This window comes from Choloepus didactylus, chromosome 2 (assembly GCF_015220235.1).
Source record: "Choloepus didactylus isolate mChoDid1 chromosome 2, mChoDid1.pri, whole genome shotgun sequence".
NCBI classification, from domain to species: domain Eukaryota; kingdom Metazoa; phylum Chordata; class Mammalia; order Pilosa; family Megalonychidae; genus Choloepus; species Choloepus didactylus.
In genome coordinates, this window is record NC_051308.1 from 57,957,587 (window position 1) to 57,973,750 (window position 16,164).

Here is a 16,164-nt window from a genome sequence, read left to right on the forward strand (position 1 = left end):
TGCAGTGGGTGGACTGGGAGCAGGGTTGTGAGAAGGGCAATGAGGATGGATGGGGGAAGAAGTTGTGGGCTCACTGGGTTGAAAGAGTGGCTCATCCTTCCCTGGACAGGGGCGTCCTCATGGATAATCGAAGGCTGTGGATGAGTAGAAAGGCTGTTTCACTTGGCTTTGGGCTTCTATATTTGGGCTTTCCTGATCTAGGCAGGTTCTAGCCAGAGTTGTGTTTGCTTTTTTGAGCCAGACAGTACAGAAGGTCTAGGATGATGGGCATACTCTTTAAGGAAAACTGGAATGGCAAGCAAGAGGGAGGGGTAGAGGGTATGAGCTCAGTAGAAGTGTAGCAATTAAAATAGGAAGCAGCCAAGCATAGAGGCCAGGAGCCAGGCAGGCCTGGGTTCTAAGCCCCAGGCCACTAATGACAAAGTGTGTGACCTTATTCATTCATTTAGGCAACATGTGTTTATTAGCAAGCATCTACTGTGTGCCAGGACTGTTCTAGTCACTGTGAACACAACAGACAAAAATCCCTGCCCTTGTGGAGCCTGAATTTCAGTAGATCTACACAAGTAGCTTAACTTGAGCAACAGTTTCCATATTCATTCAACTACTGGTTTTTGAGAACCTACTGTGTGCCAGCAGCTATGCTAGGTAGGCAACAGAGATTCAGTTTGGGAACAAAACAGACCTGCCTCCTTCCCTCATGGCACTTGCAGTCTAGGGGACGACACAAGATTAAACCAATATTTGCACAAATAACTACAAGTATTATGAAGACAGATAACATGCTTCAAGAGCAAACAAACAATACGGTAACTGAGTCTGGAGATTCTTACCTGTAAAACACAATACCTACTAGACATGAAACACAATACCTACCCCACAATAAATTATAACTGTTAGTATTACTAACAAATAGTTGGACAGCTGTAATTCTAATTTCCCCAAATGAATACACCCCGTACAGGTTACAAATTGATTATTCATCCTCCACTTGGTCAGAGAAGCCAGGGCAGAGAAGCTGGGGTTCATTCTTTCTAGGTTCTCATGGGATTAGGAAGCCTATGATGAATAATATAATTTCATTGGAGAACTATCTAGAAAAAAATTTTTTTTCTAGGAGGCAGTATAGTCATGAAGCCAGACTGCCTGGGTTCATCCTGGTTCTGCCACTTACTCTGACTGTTCCTCAGTTTCCCCATCTGCAGAATGGAGCTAGAAGTCTTATCTAAGCCATAGGTAGTTTTTAGTGAGGATTAAATGAGTTAATTCCTGTCAAGTGTTTAGAACAGTGGTAGCATTTGCCACCTCTGTTTTTCTTAAAAACTCAGGGTAAGGAGCAGCTGTAACTTTCTTGGTGGCCATGCCAGTATTTCAGCCCTTTGACTTTTGGGAAGTTCTTCTTTATGCCTAGCAAGTCGTCTCTTGCTAAAGCTTAATTTCTGGGGAAGCTTTGCCCCAGCTAGGCTTCGTCTTACATGAAACTAAGACTTCAGAGAAGTAGCCAGTGATGGTAGAAGAGGATCCTGGCCCAGGAACTGGACAGTCAGTGTGAGTCTGGACTGCGGTTGAGCACCAGCTGTCACCCGCTCCCCTAAAGAGGGTTGAATTTCAGCAAGAAGTTCTGAAAGTAGACATCAAGAAGGACTTCCCAAATAGAGTAGTCAAGAGACCTTGTAAAAGCATTCTCCCTGGATAATTTCCAGACTAGGACAGAGTTCCCTACCTGTCCGGTCAAGAGACAGTTTGGCTGGATGTCAGGGTGGGGAGCTTGGTCACTGGTGACCCTTCCCAGTCTTGCCTCCTAGGAAAGCACAATATGAATTGCTAGGGCCAGGGAAACTGCTTCAGGGTGTTTGGTGCCAACAAGCAGCCTCCAAATCTGGGGGTCAGGGCTAAGAAAGGAGGAGGGGGTGACTGCTTTGTAAAGTCAGGAGAGGCCTTTTTGGATCACTTTCTCTGGGGGACTCAGGATTTCAGCTTTTGCTGTTGGTGTAAGAAAAAGTGTAGCCGGCATAAATTGTGCATCACGTGGAGAATGCAGGATCAACTCCGAGCCAAATCTAAGTTCCAAGCAGCCCTTGTCATCACTGCCCGCTGTGTCTGCTCCTTTTCTCAAGCAGCCCCCCAACACCTCCCACCCCCCATCCTTGATAAAACAGTTCAGAAAGGTCATCCACGCCTCTCCTCACTGTGGCCCTCACACCACCATGAGGTCTTAGAGCGGCATTCACGCTCCCCTTTCCACAATGCAGAGGCAAAAGTGTAGAGAAGTTACATGGCTTCTCCCAGATCTCACACCACCAAAGGGCCAGCTCAAGCTCTCAGACCCAGATCGAAGGTGCTCTGGGGGGCTTTCCAGGCCACTGTAGCTGATCAGTCAGTATTTTTCCTCTCCACCCAAACCCCCCTCCCCCTCCCACTTTCTCACCAGCTTACCTTCAGTATGGAGCCAGCGATCACCATCCAGGGCCCTCAGGGAGGAGGTCATTAATGCTTTGAGTATAAGCAAGAGACTGGGTGGTTGCAATCAAGCAGCAGATTTTGAAGATATTAGGCAGTGTTCTCACGGAGAAATTGAATCAGCTCTCCCTCCTGGGTGTTGGATTTTCTTGGACTCTCCATGAGGGCAGGAGAAGGCATGCTGGGTGAACCAGAGCAAATGATGGGCACTGGACTGGATCTGCCCTGGGACTGGCACCTTATCTGTAATGGAATGCTGATGTCATCTGTACCCGGAACCTCTGCACATTCCCATTTTGGTCATCAAGTGATTCTTCTGTATCCTAGTGGCACCAGGACCTAGGGGCACATGCATTTATTTGTGCGTGTGCATGTATATTGTGTGTGTTGGGATTGTGGGTGGGGAGGGGCAGCCTCTTGCACAGGCAGAGGGAAATGGGATCTAGTTGGTGTCTGACTGCTTCTCTTCTTCCAAGAGTCCAGGCTTGAGAAGTCAGATCCTCATGGGACTCAGAGCCCAGAATTGAACCTTCACATGGCGGGTCAAGTATAGACCAAACACGGTCTGAACCAAAGCACACTAATCCGTCTGGCTCTTCTTCTTTCTTCTTCCTTTTCCTCCCACTCTCCATTCAGATGGACTAAGCACCTACTCTGTAAAAGGCCCCAGGAATGTCTCCCCCATCAGGCTGGGAGCTCCTCCAAAGCAGGACGTAGGATTCTTTCTCCTCTCCTGGGCCCCCCAATACCCAGCAGAGAGCTCCCCAGCTGGGAGCATTCACGATGGCTCAGGGTAGCGGGGCCCCCAGGTGCCCTGGCCCAGGATGGCTGCCTGCCAGGACCAGGTTTTCCTCAGGAGGTGGAGCCTTATTCATGTCCTCCCTTCCCCCTGCAGGGAAACTGGGGAGCCCAAGGGCCTCGTCAGTGGACAGTCTGGGACCAAGAGAGGACAGTGGCTGGACAGGGAGTCAGGGAGGCTCCCTTGAGGCATTTGTGAGGGCAAAATGGCTCTGAATAGAGCAGGGACTCCTCCCTGGCAGGGCTTCCATAACTGAGTTGATGCAATGGCTCTGGAATTTAGCAATTAGGGAATATTGCAATTAGAGGTGGAATTCACCCATTACTACTTCATGCATCTTAATATCAAGTATAAGTGGTTGTAACTATGGGCATGGCACTAGGGAGATGGGAAAACAGAAGTGAATGGAGGGATGGGAAGAGGGGGGCTCATAGACTAGGAGGGGGTGGGGCTGGGAGGAGCTTAACCCTTTGTAAACCCAAGTAGACTGTGGGGATGACCTGGAGGTGATGTAAGAGGGGGCGAGGCCCAGCACCCCATCACGAATGCAGGAGGTGACTGAGGCAAAACTATAGACGCTCACCCTGGGCCTTTTGCAAGCCTCTTTAGCATGGACGGGACCAGACACAGGTAGCTTGGTGGGTGGTGGTTTAGAGTGGTGGTAATTGAAGCCAAGAGGGAGAGGCTTAAGGGAGAAGGGTTTTTCTGGCTCCCTGCTCAGCTGTGGGGAAACTTAAAGAGAGAATATCATGTACCCTCATATCTCCCCCCAACCTCCTGTTCTCTCCCTTCTTTTTCCTCTCCTTTCTAACTCCCACTCCTAGGTTCAGTTTCTTCTGAAGTCAAATGAGGTGGGATGTGTGATTAGTGGGGGTCAAGCCAGGTGGGGATGTGTGGGGTTGGGCCTGGGTGAGGACTCTTTGTCCCCCTTCAGAGGAGAAATGACTTCCTGAGGTCAGCCAGGGCTCTGGGCCCAGCCCCTCCCCAGACAGCCCCAGCTCCTTGGAGGCTAGAAGGTTCGAGACAAACATGTTTTCTTCACCATTGCTTCTGGTCTGAGCTAACTGTCTAGAGGTACTGGAAGTGTCCTTCTTACTTTGAAAATATATTGGGGGAGCAGATTTCACACTGTTTCTAGAAAGGAAGTTCTTTCTGATGCCTGACCTTACCATTGTCTGCTACAGCTTAAATCCTAGAGGGGAGGAGGGCTTGCAAGGCAGCACAGAAGATATCCTGGAGAGTGGGTTTGGGCAAAGAGTGGTGGAGATCCGAGACCTCCCTTGCCTTTCATCCTGTGTTTATCTGGAGAGAAGCGTATTTAGCAGACACACAGTTCTTAATCTCCATCCTCCTTGGGGCTGCCTGGCTCCCCATTTCCACTGTCAGCCATGGATCCCCAACTGTGCCAGCTACAGATGGACCAAAGTCACAGGCCCAGTGATGGGAGCGTGAGATTAGACGCCTGCAAAGGAGAAGGGGAGAGGGGTCGCCGATTCTCATCCGAGAAGTGTAGGGGGGATGAGCCAAAACTTCCTGGCTAAGTGCTCTGGGATCCTGAAGGGAAGAAGACCTGGAGGGTGAAATCCAGCCTCACCACCAGGAGCCAAGAAAAGCCAGAGGTAAATCCCAGGAAGCATCGGGGTGGGCTGTGACTAGGATTGCTGTTAGCAGGAAGCATGGAATTAATTAGGGGGGAGGGGCTCCCTCTCAGTTGGACTCTCCCAGAAGGAGGAACAGGCATCACTTTAATAAGGCTGCCCTGGTTCCAAATCAATCCCGGCATTGCAGCAGGCGAGGGGGAAGCACAGCTGAGAAGTTGGATTAGCTCTTTGATGCTGGCAACTGTGTCTTAGGCTGCTGCCGCTAAGGGAGAAAAAAGAAGAGAGGATTGAGCCTGCAGTTGGCAGCCCAGCCCCAGAAGTCTGGGGCTTTCCAGAATGGCCTGGCCCCCACCCTGTCAGGTCTCCTGCCAGTGGGGGGCATCAGGGGCGCACAGGGGGCAGACAGGAACAGAAGCCAAGGTCCTCACCTCTGCAGAGAGTAGGAGGTGTCCTCAGACTTCCCCTGGGGCGCTGGGGAAAAGGGAGAGGTGTTGTCCGTCACCCCCATGGGTCCACACCCCACAGCAGAGGTGAAACAGCATGCTGGCGGTGGGGAGTCGGACAGCCTAAGTATCTGCCACTTCCTGCCTAGGTGTCCCTGGGCTAGTTACTTAGACTTTCTGAGCTTCAGGGCTCTCATCTGAAAATACAGATCATAGCACACAAGGGACATGGCCTTTGAGAAGATTACACGAGCTGTCCTAGGACAGCACTTCTCAAAGTGTGGGCTGCAGATCCCTGGGAGTCTCCTAGAATTTCTCCTGGGCAGGGGGCGCCCATGAGGTCAAAACTGTGCTCATAATAATACTAAGAGGTTATTTGTCACTTTCATTGTTTTGGGAGTGACAGTACTAAAACAATAGCATGTAAAACCAGTAGTGGCTTCACATGAAATAATGCAGAGCGCCAAACTGTACTAGTAGTCAGGGTATTCTTCCTACTGAACACGAGCTAAATTAACTAACTAACAACTAACTAACTAACTAACTGCCAGTTTCACTTAAAAATATCTTTGGTGAGGCAGCAAAGATGATAAATGTTATTCAGTCTCAACTCAAGTGCACAGCTTTTTTTTTAATTCAGTTTTATTGAGATATAATCACATACCATACAGTCATCCATGGAGTACAATCAACTGTTCACAGCACCATCTTATAGCTGTGCATTCATCACCCCGATCTATTTTTGAACATTTTCCTTACACCAGAAAGAATCAGAATGAGAATAAAAAATAAAAATAAAAAAGAACATCCAAATCACCCCACCCCCCCCATCCCACACTATTTTTCCTTAGGTTTTGTCCCCATGTTTCTACTCATCCATCCATACGCTGGATAAAGGGAGTGCGATCCACAGGGTTTTCACAATCTCACTGTCACCCCTTGTAAGCTACATTGTTATACACTCATCTTCAAGAGTCAAGGCTACTGGGTTGGAGTTTGGTAGTTTCAGGTATTTACTTCTAGCTATTCCAATATATTAAAACCTAGAAAGTGTTATCTATATAACGTGTAAGAATGTCCACCAGAGTGACCTTGCAACTCCATTTGAAATCTCTCAGCCACTGAAGCTTTATTTCGTTTCATTTTGCATCCCCCTTGTGGTCAAGAAGATGGTCTCAATCCCATGATGCTGGGTCCAGATTCATCCCTGGGAGTCATATCCTGCGTTGCCAGGGAGATTTACACCCCTGGGAGTCAGGCCTCACATAGCGGGGAGGGCAGCAAGATCACCCACCCAGATGGCTTCATTAGAGAGAGAGGGCCATATCGGAGCAACAAAGAGAAGTGCACAGCTTTTAAACATTCTGCATGATGCAACGCGAAGTATGCATCCTGAAGTACTGAGTTTCTCAAGGAAAGCACCTGTGCAGCTGTGTGAATTGTGAGATGAACCAGCCACTTTTTTCATGGAACTCCATTTTTGCTGAAAAGACAGTCTGACAGACAAACTATAGTTATTCAGACTGGGCAGACATTTTTGCAAAAATGAACTAAGGGAGGCTGTCACTTCAAGGGAAGCAACTGATGGTATTTGTTGCCAATGATATGATTCAGGCTTTCAAACAAAAATTAGAGTTTGGAAAACTCATCTATTACCATGAGAAAGACTTCTGATGAGATCAGTGGAAATATTAATAGTAGATATAGTGTAATGAAACTTGTCAACATTTGGAAAGTCTGTGCAACTCAGTGAACCAATATTTTTCAAATGATAAGTGTATGGTATTACAAAATGATGCACGGGGTAAAAGATTCATTCCATGTACAGTTTCAGAGTCCACATTGCAACTCACCTTTAAAAACTACCACTTATCAAAGTTTTGCTGTTCTATCAAAGAAGAATATCCACAACAATCAGAAAAGGCTACTAAAATATTCCTCCCTTTTCCAACTCTGTATCTGCACGAGGCTGGATTTTCTTTCATACTGAAGTTGAAACAACTATTGCAGCAGATCAAACGCAGAAGCAGCTGTGAGAACCCAGCCAGTTTTCTAGTAAATCAGACATTGAAGAGATTTATGAGAATGTAAAACAATGTCACTCTTCTTACTAGGTTTTTTTGTTTTGGAAACGAGTTACTTTTTATAAAAAATATGTTGTTTGTGTTAGCATGTGTGTTGGTTTGAATCTGTTATGTACCCCCATAAAAGCCTATGTTCTTTTAATCCAATCCTGTGAGGGTAGACCTAGTGTGGGTGGGACCTTTTGATTAGGTTGCTTCCATGGAGATGTGGCCCCGCATTCAAGGTGGGCTTTAATCCCCTTGCGGAAGTCCTCTCTGAGAGGATAAAGGCAGAGATATTTTGGAGAGAGCTCGGAGAAGCTAAGAGATGTAATCCAGTTTGCCCGCTGGAAAAGCAAGGAGGACCCACAGGAGCTGAGAGAGCCATTTTGAAACCAGAAGCTGGGAAATCAGCAGATGTCACTATGTATGTTCCTATGTGACAGAGGAGCCCTGAATGCCAGCTGCCTTTCCTCAGATCTTCTTGATGCCTTAATTTGGAAACTTCCATGACCTTGGAACTGTAAATTTGTAAACTAATAAATTCCTATCGTAAAAGCCAACCCATTTCTGGTATATTGCATTCCGGCAGCTTTAGCAAACTGAAAAACATGTACTGGGTTTGTTTTTGTTAATGTTAAACAAACAAATAAATACGTCTGTTTTAATTCCTAATACAATAAATATTGATAGATGTAACCCACTAAGCAAACACTTTTTTGGAGGATCCTCAGTAAAGGAGTCTTGGTACCATAAAGTTTTGAGAACCCACTGTCCAAGGTAAAGCCCAGCTTGGTGCTGGGCATGTGGTGAACGCTCCCCTGGGAGCTCCAGGCTTCTCAGGGGTTTGCTGCTCAGGGCAGAACTTAGGGGCATTTACTATGTCTCAGATATCCAGGGTCGACTGTCAACCTTCCTGGGCAGCCTGCATGGAACAAATTGGCCCAGAGATGACGCACAGGCAGGGTTGGGGGAGCCTCAGAGAGCACCTGGCCCACTAGCATCCAGGTGGCCTCCAGGAGTGAGGCCCCTTCCATGGCTGCCTGGGTAGGGAGAGAGGCCAGTCCGGGGAGAGCTGCAGCCGCCCTGCCCCCCCCCCCCCCACCTTCACCAGATCAACTCTGCCATTATCTGTCTTGCATATGGAGGTTCCACTTAAGTTTCTGTTTAAAGAAAGGGTTTTGAGGCTTCAAGAAACTTTTTAAAACTCTGAGCAGAGCAAGCTTTATTTTACAGATGAAATGGCTGAGGCTCAGGGAGGGAAAGTAACTTCTCAAGAATTCATAGCAAGCAACCAACTCAACAGCAATCAAGGCAAAACCAACTCATGAGACCATCTAATGTTTCTAAAGCTTGTCTTAGTCTACAGAGACCAGAGTCTGTGCAGTGGGGACTCAGCAAATTAGCATAAAATGGATCCAGATGCTTCCTCATATAGTGCCTCATTTTATCCTTCCACAGTGCCTGAGTGGCATATATTTTTAAACAGATTTATTAAGATATAATTTATATATCATAACAGTCACCTGTTTCAAAAGTACAATTCTATGATTTTTAGTAAATTTGCAGCTTTGTGCAACCAGCAGTACAGTACAGTTTTTGAGTCTGTGATATTTTATCCCCATTTACAGGTGAGAGCATTAAGTCTTAGAAAGGTAAAATAAATATTCTCAAGGTCCGTCTGCTAGTGGATGGCAGAATCCATATCCAGACTCAGGTTTGTCTGCCCCCAGATGCCATATGCCCTTCTACAGAAAAGGGCATCAGGTTGGTCCATTTCTTGGGGACTTTGGGGTTCATGGGGCCAGATCTAGAACTGGTCTTGTCAGTCTAGTGTGGGCAACTGGTCCTGCCACCCAGTTCTGCACCCCAGTCCCAAATGTGAGATCTCACAAATGGTGGACCCTTAGTGCTTCCCTTTGTCTATCCTTTCTATGAAATCTCCTTACTGAGCAGGTCCTCCAAATGTCATTTACTGGACTTGTTACAGAAGTAAAATCAGTGCTCATGGCTGGTCATCCCTGACAGTGAGGAAGTTCTTCCTATGTCTAGCCACCTTCCTCCTGCTGCATGGAGTGCCCATTTCCTCTTACTACACCCTTTCCTGCCTCCTGACTGAGTCTGGGGGTGCAGTTTGGCAGCCACTGAGAAAAGATGAGAGCCAGATGCAGAGTTATGGACTATGTCTGTCTGGACAACTGCCTGTTATAATTAAGATTTAGCACCCTGATCTCTGAGGCTGGGAGATAATTGCTCTTCCTACAGGAAGAACAGTCTTCATGTCTTTTTTGTAACTTCATGGCTTTGGCATTGAGAGAACGTGGTCAGTTCTGTGGAGGACAGTGGAAGAGCCACCTTCTGCTTACCCACATCTTCCTTTCGGGGGAGCGTGTATCTCTTGGCGGCTCAGGGCTGTGTTATTGGTTGTCCTGGCATATGTTTCCTTCCCCACTCTGCAAGGTAGGGCAGCCCTGCTGTCTGGGTGCCTCTCTGTAGGGGCTGCATCCAGCCCCTGGTATAGACTAGAAATGGGGAAAGACAGAGACATAGTTAAAGAAGGGGGAGGGGGCTCCCCTGGATGAGCATTTTTTCATATGCTTTTGAGCCATTTGTATTTCCTCTTCAGAAAAATGTCTGTTCATGTCTTTTGCCCATTTTTTAATTGGATTGTTTGTCTTTCTGTTATTGAGATGCAGGATTCCTTTGAATTTTCGGGATATTAAACCCTTATCTGATATGTGGTTTCCAAATATCATCTCCCATTGTGTAGGTTGCCTTTTGACTTTTCTGACAAAGTCCTTTGATGTACAAAAGTGTTTAATTTTGAGGAGATCCCATTTGTCTATTTGTTCTTTGGTTGCTCATGCCTTGGGTGTGAGGTCTAAGAAACCACCTCCTATCACAAGATCTTTAAGATATTGCCCTACATTTTCTTCTAAGAGTTTTATGTTCTTGGTGCTAATGTTTAGGTCTTTGATCCACTTTGAGTTAATTTTGGTATAACGTGTGAGATGGACATCCTCTTTCATTCTTTTGGAAATGGATATCCAGTTCTCCAAACACCATTTATTGAACAGGCTGCTCTTTCCCAGTTGCTTCGGCTTCACTGCCTTATCAAAGATCAGTTGTCCGTAGATGCGAGGGTCTACTTCTGAACACTCAGTTCGATTCCATTGATCAGTATATCTGTCCTTATGCCAGTACCATGCTGTTTTGAGCACTGTAGCTTTGTAATATGCTTCAAAGTCAGGTAGTGTGAGACCTCCCACTTCATTCCTCTTTCTCCAGATATTTTTGGCTATTCGGGGCAACTTACCCTTCCAAATAAATTTAGTTATTGGTTTTTCTATTTCTGTAAAGTAAGTTGTTGGAATTTGAGTTGGTATTGCATTGAATCTGTAAATCAGTTTAGGTAAAATTGCTATCTTAACTGTATTTAGTCTTCCAATCCATGAACATGGTATGTTCTTCCATTTTTTCAGGTCTTGTTCAATTTCTTTTAGCAGTTTCTTATAGTTTTCTATGTAAAGGTCTTTTGTGTCCTTGGTTAAGTTTATTCCTAAATACTTGATTCTTTTGGTTGCTATTGTAAATGGGATTTTTTTTCTTGATTTCCTCCTCTTGTTGCACATTACTTGTGTATAGGAACACTACAGATTTTTGCGTGTTGATCTTGTAGCCTGCTACTTTGCTGTATTCATTGACTAGTTCTAGTAGCTTTGCTGTAGATTTTTCTGGATTTCCTACAAATAGAATCATGTCATCTGCAAATAGTGAAAGTTTTACTTCTTCCTCTCCAATCTGGATGCCTTTTATTTCTTTTTCTTGCCTAATTGCTCTAGCTAGAACTTCCAGCACAATGTTGAATAACAGTGGTGATAGTGGGCATCCCTGTCTTGTTCCTGATCTTAGAGGAAAAGCTTTCAGTCTCTCCCCATTGAGTGTGATGTTAGCTGTGGGTTTTTCATATATTGCCTTTATCATGTTGAAAAAGTTCCCTTCTATTCCTATCCTTTGAAGTGTTTTCATCAGGAAAGGATGTTGAATTTTGTCAAATGCCTTTTCTGCATCAATCGAGATGATCATGTGGTTCTTCTGCTTTGATTTATTGATGTGGTGTATTACATTAATTGATTTTCTTGTGTTGAACCAGCCTTGCATACCTGGAATAAATCCCACCTGGTTGTGGTGTATAATTCTTTTAATGTGCTGCTGGATTCAATTTGTGAGTATTTTGTTGAGGATTTTTGTGTCCATATTCATTAAAGAAATTGGTCTATAATTTTCTTTTTTTTGTAGTATCTTTGTCTGGTTTTGGTATTAGGGTGATGTTGGCTTCATAGAAAGAGTTAGGTAGCTTTCCCTCTTCTTCAATTTTTTTGAAGAGTTTGAGCAGAATTGGTACTAATTCGTTTTTGAATGCTTGGTAGAATTCACATGTGAAACCATCTGGTCCTGGGCTTTTCCTTTTTGGGAGCTTTTTGATGACTGACTCAATCTCTTTACTTGTGATTGGTTTGTTGAGGTCATCTATTTCTTCTTGAGTTAATGTTGGTTGTTTATGCTTTTCTAGGAATTTGTCCATTTCATCTAAGTTGTCTAGTTTATTAGCATATAGTTGCTCATAGTATCTTCTCATTATCTCCTTAATTTCTGCAGGGTCAGTAGTTATATTTCCTTTCCCATTTCTGATTGCATTTATTTGCATCTGCTCTCTCTTTTTTTTTGTTAGCCTAGCCAGTGGTCCATCAATTTTATTGATTTTCTCAAAGAACCAACTTCTGGTTTTGTTGATTCTCTCTATTGTTTTTCTGTTCTCAATTGCATTTATTTCTGCTCTAATCTTTGTTATTTCTTCCCTTCTGCTTGCTTTGGGGTTAGTTTGCTGTTCTTTCTCTAATTCCTCCAGGTGAGCAGTTAACTCTTCAATTTTTGCTCTCTCTTCTCTTTTAACATAGGCATTTAGGGCAATAAATTTCCCTCTCAGAACCGCCTGCAGCTGCATCCCATAAGTTTTGATAAGTTGTGTTTTCATTGTCATTTGCCTCGAGGTATTTACTAATTTCTCTTGTAATTTCTTCCTTTACCCACTGGTTTTCTAAGAGGGTGTTGTTTAGCCTCCATATGTTTGTGAATTTTATGACCTTCTGCCTTTTATTTATTTCCAACTTCATGCCATTGTGGTCTGAGAAAGTGTTTTGTATAATAATATTTTTAAATTTGTTGAGACTTGCTTTGTGACCCAACATGTGGTCTATCCTAGAGAATGTTCCATGAGCACTTGAGAAAAACGTGTATCCTGCTGTTGTTGGATGTAGTGTTCTATAAATGTCTGTCAAGTCTAGTTCATTTATCATACAATTCAACATCTCTGTTTCTTTAGTGATCCTCTGTCTAGATGTTCTATCCATTGATGAGAGCGGTGTATTGAGGTCTCCAACTATTATTGTAGAGGTATCTATTTCTCCTTTCAGTGATCGCAGTGTTTGCCTCATGAATTTTGGGGCATTCTGGCTTGGTGCATAAATATTTATGATTGTTATGTTTTCTTGATGAATTGACCCTTTTATTAATATATAGTGTCCTTCTTTGTCTCTTTTAATTGTTTCACTTTTGAAGTCTAACTTGTCTGATATTAATATAGCTACTCCCGCTTTTTTCTGGTTGTTGTTTGCATGAAATATCTTTTTCCAACCTTTCACTTTCCGTCTATGTTTGTCCTTGTGTCTAAAGTTAGTTTCTTGTAGACAGCATATAGATGGGTCCTGTTTTTTAATCCATTCTGCCAGTCTGTGTCTTTTTATTGGGGAGTTTAATCCATTTATGTTTAGTGTTATTACTGTAAGGGCAGTACTTTCTACTACCATTTTGTTTTTTGGAATTTATATGTCATATCTTATTTTTCCTCTCCTTTTACCTTTCCTGATAATCTTCATTTCTGCACTGTTCTCCAACTCTCTCTCTCCTGTCTTTTCCTATCAGCCTGTAGCACTCCCTTTAGTATTTCTTGTAGTGCCGGTCTCTTATTCACAAACTCTCTCAGTGTCTGTTTGTCTGAAAATGTTTTAATCTCTCCCTCATTTTTGAAGGAAAGTTTTGCTGGGTATAGAATTCTTGGTTGGCAGTTTTTCTCTTTCAGTATCTTAAATATATCATGCCACTGTCTTCTTGCCTCCATGGTTTCTGCAGAGAAATCTGTACATAGTCTTATCGACCTTCCTTTGTATGTGATGGATCGCTTTTCTCTTGCTGCTTTCAGAATCCTCTTTGTCTTTGACATTGGACAATCTGACCAGTAAGTGTCTTGGAGTAGGTCTATTGGGATCTATTCTATTTGGGGTACGTTGTACTTCTTGAATCTCTAATTTTCTGTCTTTTATAAGAGTTGGGAAATTTTCAGTGAATATGTCTTCTATTAGTCTTTCTGCCCCTTTTCCCCTCTCTTCTCCTTCTGGGATACCCATAACACGTATATTTGTGCGTTTCATGTTGTCACTCAGCTCCCTAAGACCCTGCTCATATTTTTCTATTTTTTTCACCATCTGTTCTTTTGTGTGTATGAATTCGAATGACCTGTCTTCCAGTTCACTGATCCTTTCTTCTGCCTGTTCAAATCTACTGTTGTGTCCCTCCATTGTGTTTTTCATCTCCTCCGTTGTGGCCTTCATTCCCATGAGTTCTGCCATTTGTTTTTTTAAGTTTATGAATTCTTCTTTATGGTCATCTAGTGTCTTCTTTATATCCTTCAGCTCTTTTGCTATATCTTCCTTCATTTCATCGAATTTATTTAGCATTAGTTGCCTCCACTCCTGTGTCTCAGTTAAGCTATTAGTTTGTTCCTTTGGCTGGTCCATGTTTTCGTGTTTCCTGGTATGGCTTGTTATCTTAAGTTGTCTAGGCATCTGATTTTCTTGATTAGTTTATTTTGGAGCTTGTTTTCTATCTTTTACCTAGTGGTTTTCTTGTTGGTTGGCTTTGTTCTCTGTCCTCTGTTATTCAGTTCAACTTATTCTAGACCTCTAACTTAGGTTCTATTTAGTTGATCAGAATTTTTCCCCTCTGGTTTTTTCTGTTTCTTACTCTGCCTCTTTGTAACCTTTTTGTGAGTGGGTCTCCTCAGATATGGTCGACCCTAGTCAGATTTTCCCAGTCTAGTGAGGCCCAGGTCTCATTGGGAGGGTATGGAGTTTTCCTGAGAATGAGACCCTCCCATGAGGCCTTTAGAATTGGTGCTTTTCCTCTCCTTTCCAGCAGGTGGTGCTGGCCAGCCCACAGCTCCCCAACCAGTGTAAGGAGGTATGTAGACTTTAGTTCTCCTGGTGACTCTGATCCTGTCTGGGGCATGGCTGACTGAAGCCAGAATCTGAATTCCAGCCCCTGGGGTCTGAGTTCCCAGAAGGAGGACTGCCAGTTGAGCTGGACCTCCCTCCACTCTCCCAATCCTCAGAACTCCAGTTGTCTCTCAGGGGCACTATTCCCTTCTCCCCTCTCCTCTTTGGGTCATCTCCAGGTAGATTCCTTGGTCAGCCTGAGTTGCCAATTAAAGACGGGGGTGGAGGCCTTCAGTAGTGAATACCGAACTCAAAGACACTGTGGGTACTCTGTTTCCCCCCAAGCCCAGCCTAGTCCCTCAACCTGGGCTTTCCGATAGAAAATAACCACATATATTACTTTTAGATTAAAAAAAAAAAAAATAGCAAAGAAAAACAAGAAAAAGAAAAAAGAAAAAAAAAGAGTCTCTTTTAAAAGTCTTTCCCCAGCCTGGAAGTTTTGTCAGTGTCAGAATAGAGCATTTAAAGATATGCTTTGGGCTATTGTCTGACAATTACTCTCCAACAGCTTCAGTTCCACCCCTGCCGGGGGCTATTGAAATGCAAAAAGATAAGGGATCAGTGAGAAGCCAGAAGGGACAAAATGTAGGGGGAAAAAAAACGGCTTTTTTGGAGTCTGGGAATGGGTGCCTGCTTTTACGTGCCCCTACTTCTCGGAGCCCAGCCCTTCTTTAGCACCCCAGCTCCCAAAATTAGTTAATTAATTTGTTAATTAATTCTGCAGTTGACGCTGGGTTGAGCTTCCCTTCTTGCCCTCAGCAGATTGCTGTTTTTTGGTTTTGTTTTTTTTCCCCCCTTTCAAGGAGCTGGCAGCAAGACGGTCTGTGAGGTCTGGGTGGGGAGGGGCGCCAGACCCCTGGTCCAGGGAACTTACAATGTTTGCCGCGATCTCAGCTTTTCCTCCAATTCCAAACTTGCATCCAATGTGTGACTGGTTACTGGAGCCCCCGAAAACACTGTTTCATGTAGTTCTTGGGTAATTGCCAGCTGTTCTAGGGGAGAGACGAAATTCTGCTCCTCAGCACTCCGCCATCTTGCCCTGCCCTCTCCCCTGGATGAGAAGGATAACCTGAGTAGTTTGTCCTTTTCTGGTATGGGGTGTGGGGAGACCCTGGACACTGTTTCCTGGGGTCATCCAGCTAAAGCAGAGACTGGGTCCCTGGTTCTTTACTCTGCCAGGCCCCTGAGTGTGTTTCCTCTCCCTTGGCTCCTTCTCTCTACCTGGGAGCTGCATTGCAGACAGACCCTGGCTTGGCATCTAGTGAGCAGGGGAGAAATCGACAGTGAATTTGGAAGTTCTCTGAGGCAGGGTGGTGCAGCCTCCCTAGGGCAGGTTGGTACCCCCAGGACTTTAAGCTCTAGGTAACAGGGGCTCAGGCCCTTTCCCTCCCCCAAATAAACTAGACAGGGCTCCACCCCATAGCCCTACTCTAACCGTATCCTTTCAGATAGCATTGCTTCCTTGTT